At 47.7% G+C, this 15,179-nt stretch overlaps 1 long non-coding RNA gene across 1 annotated transcript in view; it reads right to left on the reverse strand.

Moving 5' to 3' along the window:
• Window positions 1–216: 216 nt before the first annotated feature.
• Window positions 217–15,179, reverse strand: part of LOC138683554 (uncharacterized) — a 33,278-nt gene continuing 18,315 nt past the window's right edge. Inside the window, exons 2-4 of the long non-coding RNA XR_011323059.1 lie at window positions 6,420–6,473; window positions 5,562–5,917; window positions 217–397 (exon numbers count right to left, since the gene is read on the reverse strand). This is a non-coding gene — a long non-coding RNA (uncharacterized lncRNA). The remainder of the gene's footprint in view (window positions 398–5,561; window positions 5,918–6,419; window positions 6,474–15,179) is intronic.

The raw sequence follows: 15,179 nt of genomic DNA on the forward strand, positions 1-15,179 counted from the left end.
CTCTTTTTTCCTCACGTGTATCTTTTTCCTCTTTTCCCTCTTTTCTCTCACCAGTCTCTTTTCACTTGCATGTCTCTTTTCCCTCCCCTGTACCTTTTCCCTCTTTTTTCCTATTTTGCCTCTTTTCTGTCACCAGTCCTTATTCTGTCTCATGTCTCTTTCCCCTCTTTCCCCTTGCCTATATCTTTTCCCTCAGTTCCCTCGCTTGTCTCTTTTTCCTCGCATATCTTTTTCCTCTTTCCCCTCACAGATCTTTCTCCCCTTTTCCCTCCTGTGTCTCTTTTCCCTCTTTTCCTCTTTTCACTCGTTTTTCCCTCTTTTAACACTTTTCTGTCTTTTCCCTCAACTGTCTCTTTTCCCTCTCTTATTTCTTTTCCTTCTTTTCCCTTGTATGTCTCTTATTCTGTCGGGAAGAGCGGCTGGAGTCAAGAATCACAGTCAATATGAGTTAACATCTTGCTCGTTTACTGTTCAGACATCTTGACATTTATACAAGACTGACTTGTCCACGCGCCTTATACAATACTCTAATTGGTACAATACCCCGTTTCACACAACGCTATCTTATTCTCTATTGGCTGCGCAAGCTTCTTCACGAGGTGTCCAGCAGTTACTTATCTCATTCTTTGGCATCCAGGAGTTGTTTGTCAGGCTCTTCTTATCTTCCTTTTTCCCAGCGTACAAGGCCACAGTGTCCTTGTCTGCTCCAGCACTTTGTAAACTTATGCTTCGTTCCCAGATAAAGGCTGGATTGCTCACATGCCTTTGCCCAGCCAAGAAATCCTCAACAATTCCCCCTTTTTGTTTTTGAGCAATCCAGGCTTGCTTAATAACTTGGGATGCCATTTTTCCTTAACAAGCTGAACAAGGTAAAATTATTACAATAGCTAAAATCACAATAACTACAATAATGCCCATAACTCTTTAAGCCAACCCATTACCCCTAATGACCTGAACCATGAGGACTATGAGGAAGATGAACCATCCATACATTCTTGTGCCATCTTGCTCCGCGAACTCAGTCCAGCAATCGGTAGGTGCCAGCTTTCCGTGGGCATCCCCACAGAGGCAACGATGGCCTCACCATACACCAGCCCGATGCTCTTCGGAAAATCCCAGTATTTACACATTTGCAGAGGAACGGGTTTCAGCACACATGGCCAGTGGGTGCCAAAAGTCCGCCTCGGTTGCAATCTATGACGCATGTGCTCGCTGGCCAGGCGCGCTGCACGAGTCATAGCCATCTTGTCTATTGGTTCATGGGCTTTATGATGCGGTTGTGGTGCATAGAGAATCTTGACCTGTTATGTTAGCCAAGGTGACCTATACATTAGTTTTTGGCTGAGGTGGTATTCATATTGCCACACCATCTATGATGCTCCAGATGATGATGGTCATACAAATCAAACGGAAGTCCATTGTGGGCCTGCATCTGTGGAAACACAAGCATAATCTCGTTCCCAGGTTATTAATGGAAATAGACCTTGCCCCTAATTTTGGCTTTAACTAACTTTTACGTTTACCCCACACTATCTTCCCGTAATCACACTATGTTTAACCAAATTATGCTTAACACACTTTTTACCTAAAGCAAGTTCTACATACAATAAGGCACGCTGTTCTAAAACCCTCTCTGAAGGACTCAATGTCCGCTAGTCCTCTAAAGTGTAATACTCTATTAGTCAGAATCTGTCGGATCAGTGGCTCCAGCACCCGCCGGTGCCGTCCCAGTTGCCGTTGGGACAATTCCGGGTCCAGCATCAGTGCGAAGCCATGGCTTGACCCACTTAGCCGGGATCCAGCGAAGGCCTCGATCTGTAAGCAGACACATATACCCTCTCCCAATAAGTTTTACTTCTGCGGGTCCGCACCATTTCCCGGACTCTGGGTCCTTATACATTACCATGATTCCTGTACTTTGTTGTGTCCTTTCTGCCTGTAAAAGAGCATGATGCACTACCATTGGTGGGTCTTTGTGATCACCTGTCAATCTAAGATAATTTAGCACAAATAAGGCTTTGGCCAATTGTTCCTCTGGGAGTAAGCCCTGGGTTCCCCCTTTTTGTTTTTGCAGCATGCTCTTTAAGGTTTATTGACCCGTTCGACAATAGCCTGTCCTGTGGGAAGATGTGTAATACCCGTACCATGGTGAATTCCCCACAAATTATAAAATCGAGCAAATCGTGTAGAACCATAGGCTGGGCCGTTGTCCATCTTAATTTCTTTAGGCACACCCAGCACTGCAAAAGAAGCGTGAAGATGTCATTCAATATGTAAGACCTTTTCTCCAGTTTGTACCGTGGCCCACATGGCAGCAGGATAGGTATCAATCTGCATGTGCGCTCGTACCCAAGAGTTCTACCAGAGGCTCCGTATCGTCATTAGTGATACCGCAAAGATTCCGCACCCACTGGATATCTCCCACAAGCTTCTGGACATCATGCACCGTTGAAATTTCTAACATTGCCATCATCTATGTGCCACCTCAAATACTTCCAAGGTGCTGCCTTTTGCACCTTTTCAGGAGCAATTATTACTCCGCGATGGCTTAAGATGTCCTGCAATTGAGTTAAAATTTCATCCTGTGGCAAGTTCCTTCCCGCTATCAAAATGTAACTGAGGAAACTGCTTTCTTACAGGCTCTAATGCCCAGGCCACATATACCTGACACATCGTGGGGGAATTGCGCATTCATTGCGGTAACACGACCCAATGGTATCTCTTATAGGGCTCTGCCTTGTTAATCGATGGTACTGAAAAGGCGAACCGTTCAGCGTCATCTGGGTGCAAGGGAATGGTGAAAAAACAATCCTTTAGATCTATAATTAACAAATCCCATTCTTCTGGAAGCATAACTGGAGACGGCAAACCTGGCTGCAGGGCTCCCATACTGTGCATCACTGCATTCACAGCTCTGAGATCATGTAACAGTCTCCATTTCCCACTTTTCTTGGGAATGGTAAATATTGGTGTATTCCATGGACTAGTAGAAGGAACAACATGTCCCGCTCTCAATTGCTCCTCAACTAACTCTTGTATTTTTAGCAGCCTTTCAGAATTTAGCAGCTACTGATCAATCCAAACAGGCTCATCTGCTTTCCAGCTAATTTTCAGGATTGGCTGCCCCTCAGTGACCGCTCCTAAAAAGGATGGGTCACTAACATTGCCTTCATTTGGCTCAATAAATCACGGCCTATGAGGCCAAACAATTCCTTTGGGGTAGTCATGATATACGGACGCATCATAACGTGTTCACCGTTGGGGAACACAAATGGGTAATGGGTAGCTGACTTACTAAGGTGGCTTGTGTGCCCCCTATCCCTGCAATGCCAAAATTTGGATTGATCAATGGCCATGATGGAGGCCAAATATATCGTGAAATAATCGTAACATCAGCTCCTTTATTGATTGTCATTGGTTTCTTGACGATAACTCCGTCAGGCCCTTCCAATTGCACTACCTTTTCTGGTTTACCTTTTGTTATGTCCATGGCAAAATATACCTGTGGTTCCCCTGTGGAGCCGAATCCACCATCTCCACATTGTACTTCACCTGGGTTCGGAACACATGACCTGAATGGAACTAATTGTGCTATTCTGGTACCTTTAGGAATAGAAACAGGAGGGATTAAAACATGAATCATAATTTTCACAGTCCCACAATAATCTGCATCAATAAGCCCTGGGACTACCAGAATTCCTTTTAGAGCTGTTGAAAATTGCCCCATTAAAAATGCACTAAGCCCAAACCCCAGTGGTCCCTTTATGTTGAATGTGTACTGCGGTTTCCACATCCACTCCGGAGCTTCCTGCAGTGGTGGATCTGGTAGTTGCGAGGCTGCCTGAGGGCCGGCAGCCCAAACCCCTTGCATTTGTGTCGTCGCGCGAGGGGCTTTCGCGCTTGGTGTAAAGTTTCCCTTCTTCCTGCATTCTTGGTGGTATTGTCATCTTTCTTACAACTGTTGCACCGTCTTTTTGTTAGCAGAAACTCTACATTGGCTCTTGATGTGTCCAAGTTTACCACAATTAAAACACTTGACTGAGGGTTTCTTACTGGCTCTATCAATAAGCGGATTCCGTACTGACTCACAGCATTCTTTAATTTCTCAATGACCTTCCCGTCTTTTTTTTTTTTTTTTTCAATGCCTCTCCCTCTCGTCCGCAGCGGCTATTACAGGCGGCTCCACGTCTATCGCGGGCGCAGTTGGTTCCACCGTCTCTGGTTCCGAGAGGCGGGATGGATGAAACGGCGGTGGCGGGGGCGCGGATGGTTCTGCCCGGGGGCCGGCCGCGGCCGCGCCTGGCGGCGGCCATTCCATGGCCGGCTGACACGCGCCGCTGCAGGGCGGCGGAGGGGGGGCGGAAAGGGGGGGAGGAGGGAGGGGAGGCGGGAGAGGGGGGATTCGGCGGTTCTTGATCGTCTCCCGGGCTTCCCTCGTCCTCAGAGGAGGAAGGCTCAGTGTCTATTACCGATACTGACCGGGGCTGAGATTCCCTCGGGCGGCAATCGGCACTCCCTTGTTTAGGATCGCACTGTCCTGTTTCTGGGTTGCCAGGTGAATTATTTAAAAGCTCAGTAGCTGACGCTTTCATAGGGGCAACAACCCCTCTAGCGGTTTTCGTGGTTTCCGAGTCGAAAATATGTGTGGACTCAGGAATACTAGTCTCAGTGCCCAGCATTGCAGAGGCAGCCTTGGCCATTTTTTTTTCTGCTATCATTTGTAGAAGGTGATTCATTACTTCTCGCCAAGTCTGTCCGAAAGCTTTTGCAGTACGACTCCCCTTAATCGTCTCGTCCCACAACTTATCTCCCAGTTCACGCCACTCTGTGGCACTGAACACAGTCTCAGGAGCCTTAAAACATCCTCTCTCTTTTCCCCAGTGACAGAGCTCTTGGAGCTTTCGTGTGCTCACACTGGCCTCTCGCTTTGCGAGAATTAACAGTATGAGTGCCGCTTCACGATCCATAGTAAATAAAAGCGGTCTTACCGATGCAGGTCCAAACTGGTGCACGCAGTTGGATTCCAGCTCTCTGCCCAAATTCTCGCAGATGCCTTCCTGCTCTGCTCCTCCCGTCTCCGTCTGCTCCGCCGAGTCTTGTGAGCAGATTTGAGAAGCCCTCCGTCTGTTCTCAGCCCAGTTATAACAGATTTGAGGGTCCCTGTTCGGGCGCCAAATGTCGGGAAGAGCGGCCGGAGTCAAGAATCACACTCAATATGAGTTAACATCTTGCTCGTTTACTGTTCAGACGTCTTGACATTTATACAAGACTGACTTGTCCACGCACCTTATACAATACTCTAATTGGTACAATACCCCGGTTCACGCGACACTATCTTATCCTCTATTGGCTGTGCAAGCTTCTTCACGAGGTGTCCAGCAGTTACTTATCTCATTCTTCAGCATCCAGGTGTTGTTTGTCAAGCTCTTCTTATCTTCCTTTTTCCCAGCGTACAAGGCCACAGCATCCTTGTCTGCTCCAGCACTTTGTAAACTTATGCTTTGTTCCCAGCTAAAGGCTGGATTGCTCACATGCCTTTGCCCAGCCAAGAAATCCTCAACATTATTCCTCTATTTACTCTTTTTCCTTGTGTGTCACTTTTTCATCATGTGTCGCTTTTTCCTCTTGTCCCTCTCCTGTCTCTTTTCACTCTTTTCCCTCACCTGTCAAAGTTACCTCTATTCCCTCTACTGTCTCTTTTAGCTCCTTTACCTCTTTTCCCTCGCCTGTCTCTTTCCCCCCTTTTCCCTTGCGTGTCTCTGTCCCCCTTCTTTTCGGTCCATTTCCTCGTGTGTCTGTTTTCCTTGTGTATCTCTTTTGCCTGGCATGTCTCTTTTTCCTCTTTTCCCTTGTTTTCCTCACATGTCTCTTTGTCCTCGTGTGTCTGCTTTTTCTCTTTTTGCCTGTAATGTATCTTCTTCCTCTTTTTTCCTCGTGTATCTCTTTTTCCTCTTTTCCCTCGCCTGTCTCTTTTCCCTCTTTTCCCTCACCTATCTCTTTTATCACTGTTCACTTCCCCTGCCTGTCTCTTTTCCTGCTTTTCCCTCTTTTCTTTACTCTTTTCCATGTTTTCTGTCTTTTCGCTCTCCTTCTCTTTTTCCTTGCCTCTTTTCCCTCTTTTCTCTCTTTTCCCTCTTTCCCCTCTTTTCCTTCTTTTCCCTTGTGTGTCTCTTCCCTGTTTCCTCTTTTCCCTCTTTTAATTGCATCTCTTTTTCCTCATGTGTCACTTTCCTCACTTTTCCCTCTACTGTCTCTTTCCCCCCTTCCCCTCGCCTGTCTCTATTCCCTCTCCTGTCTCCTTTCCCTCTTTTCCCTTTATTCCCCCGCCTCATTTCCCTATTTTCCCTCGATTTTCCCCCTTTTCCCCTTTTTTCCCTCATTTCCGTCTTTTCCCTCACCTCTTTCCCCTATTTTCTCACCTGTCTCTTTTCCCTCACCTGTCTCTTTTCCCTCTTTTCCCTTTTTCCCCTCACCTCTTTTCACTCTTTCCCCTCTTTTCCTTCTTTTCCCTTGTGTGTCTCTTTTTCCTGTTTCTTCTTTTTCCTCTTTTTATCGCGTCTCTTTTTCCTAGCCTGTTGCTTTATCCTCTTTTTCCTTGCATGTCTATATTCCCTCGCCTGTCTCTTTTCCCTCTTTTCACTCTTTTCCCTCACCTATCTCTTTTTTCACTGTTCACTTCCCTGCCTCTTTTCCTGCTTTTCCCTCTTTTTTCCTCTTTTCCATCTTTTCTGTCTTTTCCCTCTCCTGTCTTCTTTTCCTCACCTGTCTCTATTCCCTATTTTCCTTCACCTCTTTTCCCTATTTACTCTCACCTCTCTGTTTTCCCTCTTCCCTCTAGTTGTTCACCGATGCGAGATGGGATGGGTGGAGCCGAGCGGTGGCACAGCGGGCAGCAGGAAGGTCTGGCAAGCCAGTTGTAAACCCCACCCGGGAGCCTGAGCCTCCTTCCCGGGGTTGGCTTGGTTGGAACTGCAATCCCGGAAGGAATGATCTCTGGTGCACAGGGAGCCCACTGACCAGACATCCGGAAGCTGGTGGAATTGCTGGAGGGGAAAACCAGAGACCAAAGGGAAGCACCAGCAACCCCGCCGACTCGGGGAAGAGAAACTTAACCCTTTTGCGGCACTGCGAGCGGAACTGGAAGGGCTAAAAAACTAGAAGTTGTGGTTTGGGTTTCAGGCCGTCCAATCCTCATGGTGAATACCTGCCAATGGTTTGCTGATAAGGAGCTTTATATGCACATTCCTGTGGCTCCAAGACAGATAAGTTTAGAATTTTTAATTGACACAGGAGCCCAAATTAGTTTTAAACGACTTACAAGCTAGTGAGCTGGGAATTAAACCATTGAGAAAGGCTATAAACATTATAGGAATGACAGGAGTGGCAGAAAAAGGCCCCATAGCTTGAACTCAACTCTGGCTACCTGGGGAAAAGAGAATGACTGCTGTGGAAGTGGCTTTGAGCCCGTATGAGGGAAATTGTTACTGGGAAGACAGTCGAGGAAGAGGGTGAAGGTAGTGCACAAGTAGGAGAACTACGGGCTTTATTACTGGCCACAGGGAATGGTGCTACCATCGTCTATGCTGACTCTTACGCAACCTTTAAGGGTGCTACAGGGTGGATATGTCAGTGGGAATCTAGTAAGTGGGAGGTAGGTTGTGCGAAAGTGTGGAGGACGGAGGACTGGCAACATCTCCTGGCAATAGGGACGTCCCGACCTTTAAAGGTGGGATGGTGTCGTAGTTTAACCCCAGCCAGCAACTAAGCACCACGCAGCCGCTCACTCACTCCCCCCCATCCAGTGGGATGGGGGAGAAAATCGGGAAAAAGAAGTAAAACTCATGGGTTGAGATAAGAACGGTTTAATAGAACAGAAAAGAAGAAACTAATAATGATAATGATAACACTAATAAAATGACAACAGTAGTAATAAAAGGATTGAAATGTACAAATGATGCGCAGGGCAATTGCTCACCACCCGCCGACCGACACCCAGCCAGTCCCCGAGCGGCGAATCCCTGCCCCCCACTTCCCAGTTCCTAAACTAGATGGGACGTCACATGGTATGGAATACACTGTTGGCCACTTTGGGTCAGGTGCCCTGGCTGGGCATGAGAAGCTGAAAAATCCTTGACTTTAGTCTAAACACTACTGAGCAACAACTGAAAACATCAGTGTTATCAACATTCTTCACATACTGAACTCAAAACATAGCACTGTACCAGCTACTAGGAAGACAGTTAACTCTATCCCAGCTGAAACCAGGACAGATGGGTGAAGGGACATGCTTGGGATGGAACCCCAGCTGCTAAATGGAATCAGCAGGTGGACCACCTGGCCCAAATCAGGATGGTCACCAGTGAGAAGGAAGATTGGGACCGACTAGCTGAATGGTTGCATATCAAGCGAGACCACTCAGGGAAAGCAGATCTCTATTATGAATGCCGATCTCGGGGTTGGCCAGTGTCTATGAAAACCTGTGAAGCAATTCTTACAGCTTACCTGCAATGCTGAATAAGGCTTAAAGCTAATCACCCAAACGAAGCTCCAGCCCAGCATATCAGACAAGGCAAGGTTCTTTGGAGCATGTGGCAGATTGATTACAGTGGTCCTCTGTGTCGTGGTTTCAGCCCAGCCGGTAACAAAGGACCATGCAGCCACTCGCTCACTCCTCCCGCCCTGCTCGCTATACTCCAACTGAAAAAGAGATATTGGCAGCATATGAAGGAGTTCCAGCTGCCTCAGAAGTGGTTGGTACTGAAACACAGCTCCTCTTAGCACCCTGACTGCCAGTGCTGGGCTGGATGTTCAAATGGAGGGTCTCCTCTACACATCATGCAACTGATGCCACGTGGAGTAAGTGGGTTGCACTGATCACACAACGGGCTTGCATAGGAAACCCCAGTCGCCCAGGAATTGTGGAAGTGATCACGGACTGGCCAGAAGGCAAAGATTTTGGAATGTCGCCAGAGGAGGAGGTGGCACGTGCTGAAGAGGCCCCGCTGTATAATAAACTGCCAGAAAATGAGAGGCAATATGCCCTGTTCACTGACCGATCCTGTCACATTGTGGGAAAGCATCGGAGGTGGAAGTCTGCTGTATGGAGTCCTACACCACAAGTTGCAGAGACTGCTGAAGGAGAAGGTGAATCGAGTCAGTTTGCAGAGGTGAAAGCCATCCAGCTAGCATTAGATATTGCTGAAAGAGAAAAGTGGCCAGTGCTCTATCTCTATATTGACTCATGGATGGTGGCAAATGCCCTGTGGGGGTGGTTACAGCAATGGAAGCAGAGCAACTGGCAGCGCAGAGGTAAACCCATTTGGGCTGCCACACCGTGGCAAGATATTGCATCCCGGCTAGAGAATCTGGTTGTAAAAATACATCACGTAGATGCTCACGTACCCAAGAGTTGGGCCACTGAAGAACATCGAAATAACCAACAGGTGGATCAGGCTGCCAAGATTGAAGTGGCTCAGGTGGACCTGGACTGGCAACATAGGGGTGAGCTATTTATGGCTCAGTGGGCCCATGATACCTCAGGCCATCAGGGAAGAGATGCAACATATAGATGGGCTCGAGATCGAGGGGTGGACTTGACCATGGACACTATCGCACAGGTCATCCATGAATGTGAAACATGTGCTGCAATTAAGCAAGCCAAGCGGCTAAAACCCCTGTCGCATGGGGGGCGATGGCTGAAATATAAATATGGGGACGCCTGGCAGATTGACTATATCACACTCCCACGAACACGCCAAGGCAAGTGCCATGTGCTTACAATGGTGGAAGCAACCACTGGATGGCTGGAAACATATCCCGTGTCCCACGCCACTGCCCAGAACGCTATCCTGGGCCTTGAAGAGAAAGTTTTATGGCAACACGGCACCCCAGAAAGAATTGAGTTGGACAACGGGACTCACTTCTGAAACAACCTCATAGACACCTCGGCAAAGGAACATGGCATTGAGTGGGTATATCGCATCCCTTATCATGCACCGGCCTCCAGAAAAATCGAACAATACAATGGACTGCTGAAAACTACATTGAGAGCGATGGGGGGTGGGACTTTCAAACATTGGGATACACATTTAACAAAAGCCACCTGGTTAGTTAATACCAAAGGATCCGTCAATCGGGCTGGCCCCGCCCAACCAAGACTTCCACATACTGTAGAAGGGTATAAAGTCCCTGTAGTGCGCATGAGGAGTATGTTAGGAAAGACAGTCTGGGTTAGTCCTCCCTCAAGCAGAGGCAAACCCATTCAAGGGGTTGTTTTTGCTCAGGGACCTGAGTACACCTGGTGGGTGATGCAGAAGGATGGGGAAGTTCGATGTGTACCTCAGGGAGATTTGATTTTGGGAGAGAATAGCCAGTGAATTGGGCTGTATGGTATTTAACTGCTAGATAACCTGCCAATGCATGTCATTGTATCTATAGTGTCTATATGCCATATCAAGGGTATTACTGTAAGAATTACCCAAATGACTGCGGGATGGACTTTGAAACTGAGCCAAGTACAACAGCGATAGAACTTGAACTGACACCCAGCAATTTCCTCAAGATCAACATCTTCGACCTGCAGACCAAGGGCGTGAGTTGCACCAAGTGTACTAGCCACAAGTTCCAGAGGCAGCATACAACAACCCAACACCTCACACCATCACTCTTATCCTGAAGGACTGTTACAACAGATGGAGGCCCAAAGTCATGGACTAAATAAAATCGATGGACACATTAGAGGGATAGCCCAGAGGCTAAAGGAATAGCATTTGCGTGTGTGTGTGTGTCTGCGGGGGGGGGGGGGGGCGAGTCCATATACTTATATATATAAGACAAGGAAAATGGTAGTGGTTGATTGGAAAATGTAAGATCTGGGCATGATGTAGATGGTATAGAATAAGGGGTGGATAATGTCCTGGGTTCAGCTGGGATAGAGTTAATTTTTACAGGAACCTGGGAGGTGGGGGGCATAGCCGGGGCAGCTGACCTGAACTAACCAAGGAGCTATTCCATACCATGTGACATCATGCTCAGTATATAAATGGGGAGCGGGCCGGGGGGTGGTCTGGACTTTCGGTGGGGGAAGTGGCAGAGCGTCGGGTCCCGGGTGGTGAGCAGTTGCACTGTGCATCACTCTTTTTGCATACTCTTTCATTAGTACCGTCGTTGTTGTTGTAATTTCTTTGTGTTGTTCCAGTAAACTGCCTTTATCTCAACCCTCGAGGTTCCAGGTTTTTTTTCTTTTCTCTCCTCCGTCTCCCCCCTATCCCACCGGAGGGGGGCGGGAGGAGTGAGCGAGCGGCCGCGTGGTCCTTTGTTGCCGGCTGGGCTGAAACCACGACACTGTGAAATGTGATCCATTGTCACTTTGAATGCATTCAGGAATAGGTAGAATACCAAACCACTCTCGCAAAACCTGAGCTGTCTGGTCTCCAGTGGCTGCGCCAACAGCCATTGCCATAGACAATCCTGATACTACTTCCACTCCTGCCAAAATATACTTCTTCCCATGAGATGGTCTTAGAGGACCAACGTAATCAACCTGCCACGTGCTCCAAAGAGCCTTGCCTTGTCTGATATGCTGGGCCGGAGCTTGGTTTGGGTGATTAGCTTTAAGCCTTATTCAGCATTGCAGGCAAGCTGTAAGAATTGCTTCACAGGTTTTCATAGACACTGGCCAACCCCGAGATCGGCATTCATAATAGAGATCTGCTTTCCCTGAGTGGCCTCGCTTGACATGCAACCATTCAGCTAGTCTATCCCAATCTTCCTTCTCACTGGTGACCATCCTGATTTGGGCCAGGTGGTCCACCTGCTGATTCCATTTCGCAGCTGGGGTTCCATCCCAAGCATGTCCCTTCACCCATCCCACCTTTAAAGGTCAGGATCTCCCTATTGCCAGGAGACATTGCCAGTCTTCTGTCCTCCACACTTTCGCATGATCTACTTCCCACTTACTAGCTTCCCACCGACATATCCACTCTGTAGCACCCTTAAAGGTTGCGTAAGAGTCAGTATAGACGATGGTAGCACCATTCCCTACGGCCAGCAATAAAGCCCGTAGTTCTCCTACTTGTGCACTACCTTCACCCTCTTCCTCGACTTTCTTCCCAATACCAATCTCCAATGCCACTGCTTTATATTGCCATTTTGATCCCACTCGATGGGCAGATGCATCCGCGAACCACACTCCCTGCACATCTGAGCCTGCCACGAATTCCGGTGCCTCCTCAATCGGAGAAGGTTTATACGGTTGGCCCAGCAAGGCTGGGTCAGGGTTTACAGGTTGCTCTAGTTTGAAAACCTTAGTCGGACCCTCCTTTAGTGGGAGCAATTGGCTTATTCCTTCTAGGTATGCATACCATTTCCTAACTGTGGCCTTTTGGGCTACTCCCTCCGGAGGAGGTGACCCATTGAGGATCGAACTTAAGAGAGGGAAAGGACCCAGTACTATAACATGTTGTGAGGAGAGGGAAAGGACCCTGTACTATAACATATTGTGAGGTACGCAGCTTTTCAGCCTCTTTAACTGCTCTAGTGAGGGAAAGAGTCCCCTTCTCCGAATCTGAATATCGTCGCTCTGTCTCTTTGAATGCAGTGGAGGAGAATAATAAAGGCCTGGCTGATCCCTGTGGCCCCTTTTGAAACACGCCACAGTATGAGGCATGTGCAGCAAATCCCCATTCCACCCTTAAAGGATCTCGTGGGTGCAATGGACCTAGTCTCTGATAAGCCTTAAGCTCATCTTTCAGAGTGTTAAGGGCTTCCGTATGTTGCAAAGTCCAATCCCATTTTCTGTTCTTTCGGAGCAAGTCATAGAGAGGGTGGGCAATCTCTGAGGTAATACTTGGGACGGCAGCAGTTAATGGTGGGGTATTAATGTTCAATCTATCTTCTATAATCAATTGTTAGTCACCACCTTCCATCTGATTTACAGACTGGCCAAACAGGAGAATTATAAGGGGAATGTGTGCAACTGAAGATCTCTCTTTTCTCCAGATCATTAATTATTTCCGAAATGCCCCGTTTGGCTGTGTCTGGAAGTGGGTATTGAGTGACACAGGTTACTTTAGATTGCGGTAGTGCAGGAGCAACCTGCAATGTTCTCACATTAATAGCCTCTGCCTCCCTGCCCCCGAAGCTCCACACCCTACTATTGGGTAGATACCATTGTCTGCCTGCCAGCACATCAAATCCCAGTATATTTCCCTCCTAGGGGCTTAAAGCTACTTCCACAGCTGTCATTCTTTTTTCCCCCGGTAACCAAAGTTGAGTTCGAGCTATGGGGCATTTTCTGTTGCCCCTGTTGGCATGCAGAAACAAACCCTAAAACTCATGGAGAGTTATAAAGCTGGTATGTTTAGTGCAGCGCTGGGTGCAAGGGGGATCGCTCCTCCAAACTTGCACACAGTTGCACAATTTACCAGAATTTTACACAGTGTAAATATACATATTCATAGGGTTACTGTCCTGGTTTCAGCTGGGATTGAGTTAATTGTCTTCCTAGGAGCTGGTATGGTGCTTTGTTTTGAGTTCAGTATGCAAAGAATGTTGTTAACACTAATGTTTTCAGTTGTTGCTAAGTAGTGTTTAGTCTAAAGTCAAGGATTTTTCAGCTTCTCAAGCCCAGCCAGCGAGAAAGCTGCAGGGGCACAAGAAGCTGGCACAGGACACAGCCAGGGCAGCTGACCCAAAGTGGCCAATAGGGTATTCCATACCATGTGACATCACATCTAGTATAGAAACTGGGGGGGGGGCGGGGGATCGCCGCTCGGGGACTAACTGGGTGTCAATCGGCGGGTGGTGAGCAATTGCACTGTGCATCATTTGTACATTCCAATCCTTTTATTATTACTGTTGTTATTTTATTAGTGTTATCATTATCATTATTAGTTTCTTCTTTTCTGTTCTATTAAACCGTTCTTATCTCAACCCACAAGTTTTACTTCTTTTCCCGATTTTCTCCCCCATCCCATTGGGTGGGGGGGGGAGTGAGTGAGTGGCTGCGTGGTGTTTCATTGCTGGCTGGGGTTAAACCACGACAGTTACTCAATACAAAACATACATATGCATAAGTGAGGCGGAGTAATTCAAAAAGCTTGTGTCAGCAATTCTAAAATGTATATGTTATCATTGCGCAGGCTCAGATTTGTCTCTGGTGGTCGTTTACTTCTTCAGGGGTCTTATCTTCCTCTTCCTCTTCTGTCCTTTAGATGAACTTTAGTCATCTACGCATGCTCTCTTCTTATTGGGCAATTAGAGCAGTTTTATGGTTGCTTCTCATATATGTTATCTTAGACCTATATTTCAGTTCTCGTTATCACTTCCTTGGTTTGACATATCAGTCCTTGACGAGTACCGGTCCCTGACAAGCTTAATCCTTGACAAACACCAGTCTTTGGTAAGCAAAGTTACAGAGAGATAATCGAGGCGAACTAGATCATTAAGCAATATTTAAAATTATTATAGTTTGTTAGTTCCCTATATCACTGTTACTCCTCTAATGTTTATAGCCTTTCTTGATGGCTTAATTCCCAGCTCACTAGCTTGTCGTTCATTTAAAACACTAATTTGGGCTCCTGTATCGATTAAGAATTCCAAACTTATCTGTTTTGGGCCCACAGGAATGTGTATATAAGGCTCTTTATCAGCAGACCATTCACCATGTAGCAGAATATTCACCATGCGGATTGGGCGGCCTGAACCCCAAACCACAGCTCCTAGTTTTTAGCCCTTCCAGTTTCTTTCGCAGTGCTGCGAAAGGGTCACGTTTCTCTTCCCGAGGGGGCGGGGTTGCTGGCGCTTCCCTTTGGTCTCTAGCTTTCCCCTCCAGCAATTCCACTCCCGGATGTCGTCAGCGGACTGCCCGTGCAGCATGGCTCGGGATGCCCCCAGTGCCGGTGCCTTCCACCAGAGACCGTCCCTTCCGGGATCATAGTTCCGACCCGACCGCTCCCAAGTTCGAGACCGCTCGGGGCGGGGTTTACAACCGGCTGGGCGGACCTTCCTGCTGCCCTCCGTTAACTCCGACAGTCCCTTTACCTGGATAGTAACAGTCTCTCCTCCCTCCTTGGGGTCCACACCCCCCAGCCCAGTAGACTACTCGGGACGTTATCGACTGATCACCCGCCGGTCCAGCACTCAGAAACACTCCCGGTCCCCAGTAATTTCTTGCTTCA

The sequence above is a fragment of the Haliaeetus albicilla genome, chromosome W, assembly GCF_947461875.1.
Source record: "Haliaeetus albicilla chromosome W, bHalAlb1.1, whole genome shotgun sequence".
Classification (NCBI taxonomy): Eukaryota; Metazoa; Chordata; class Aves; order Accipitriformes; family Accipitridae; genus Haliaeetus; species Haliaeetus albicilla.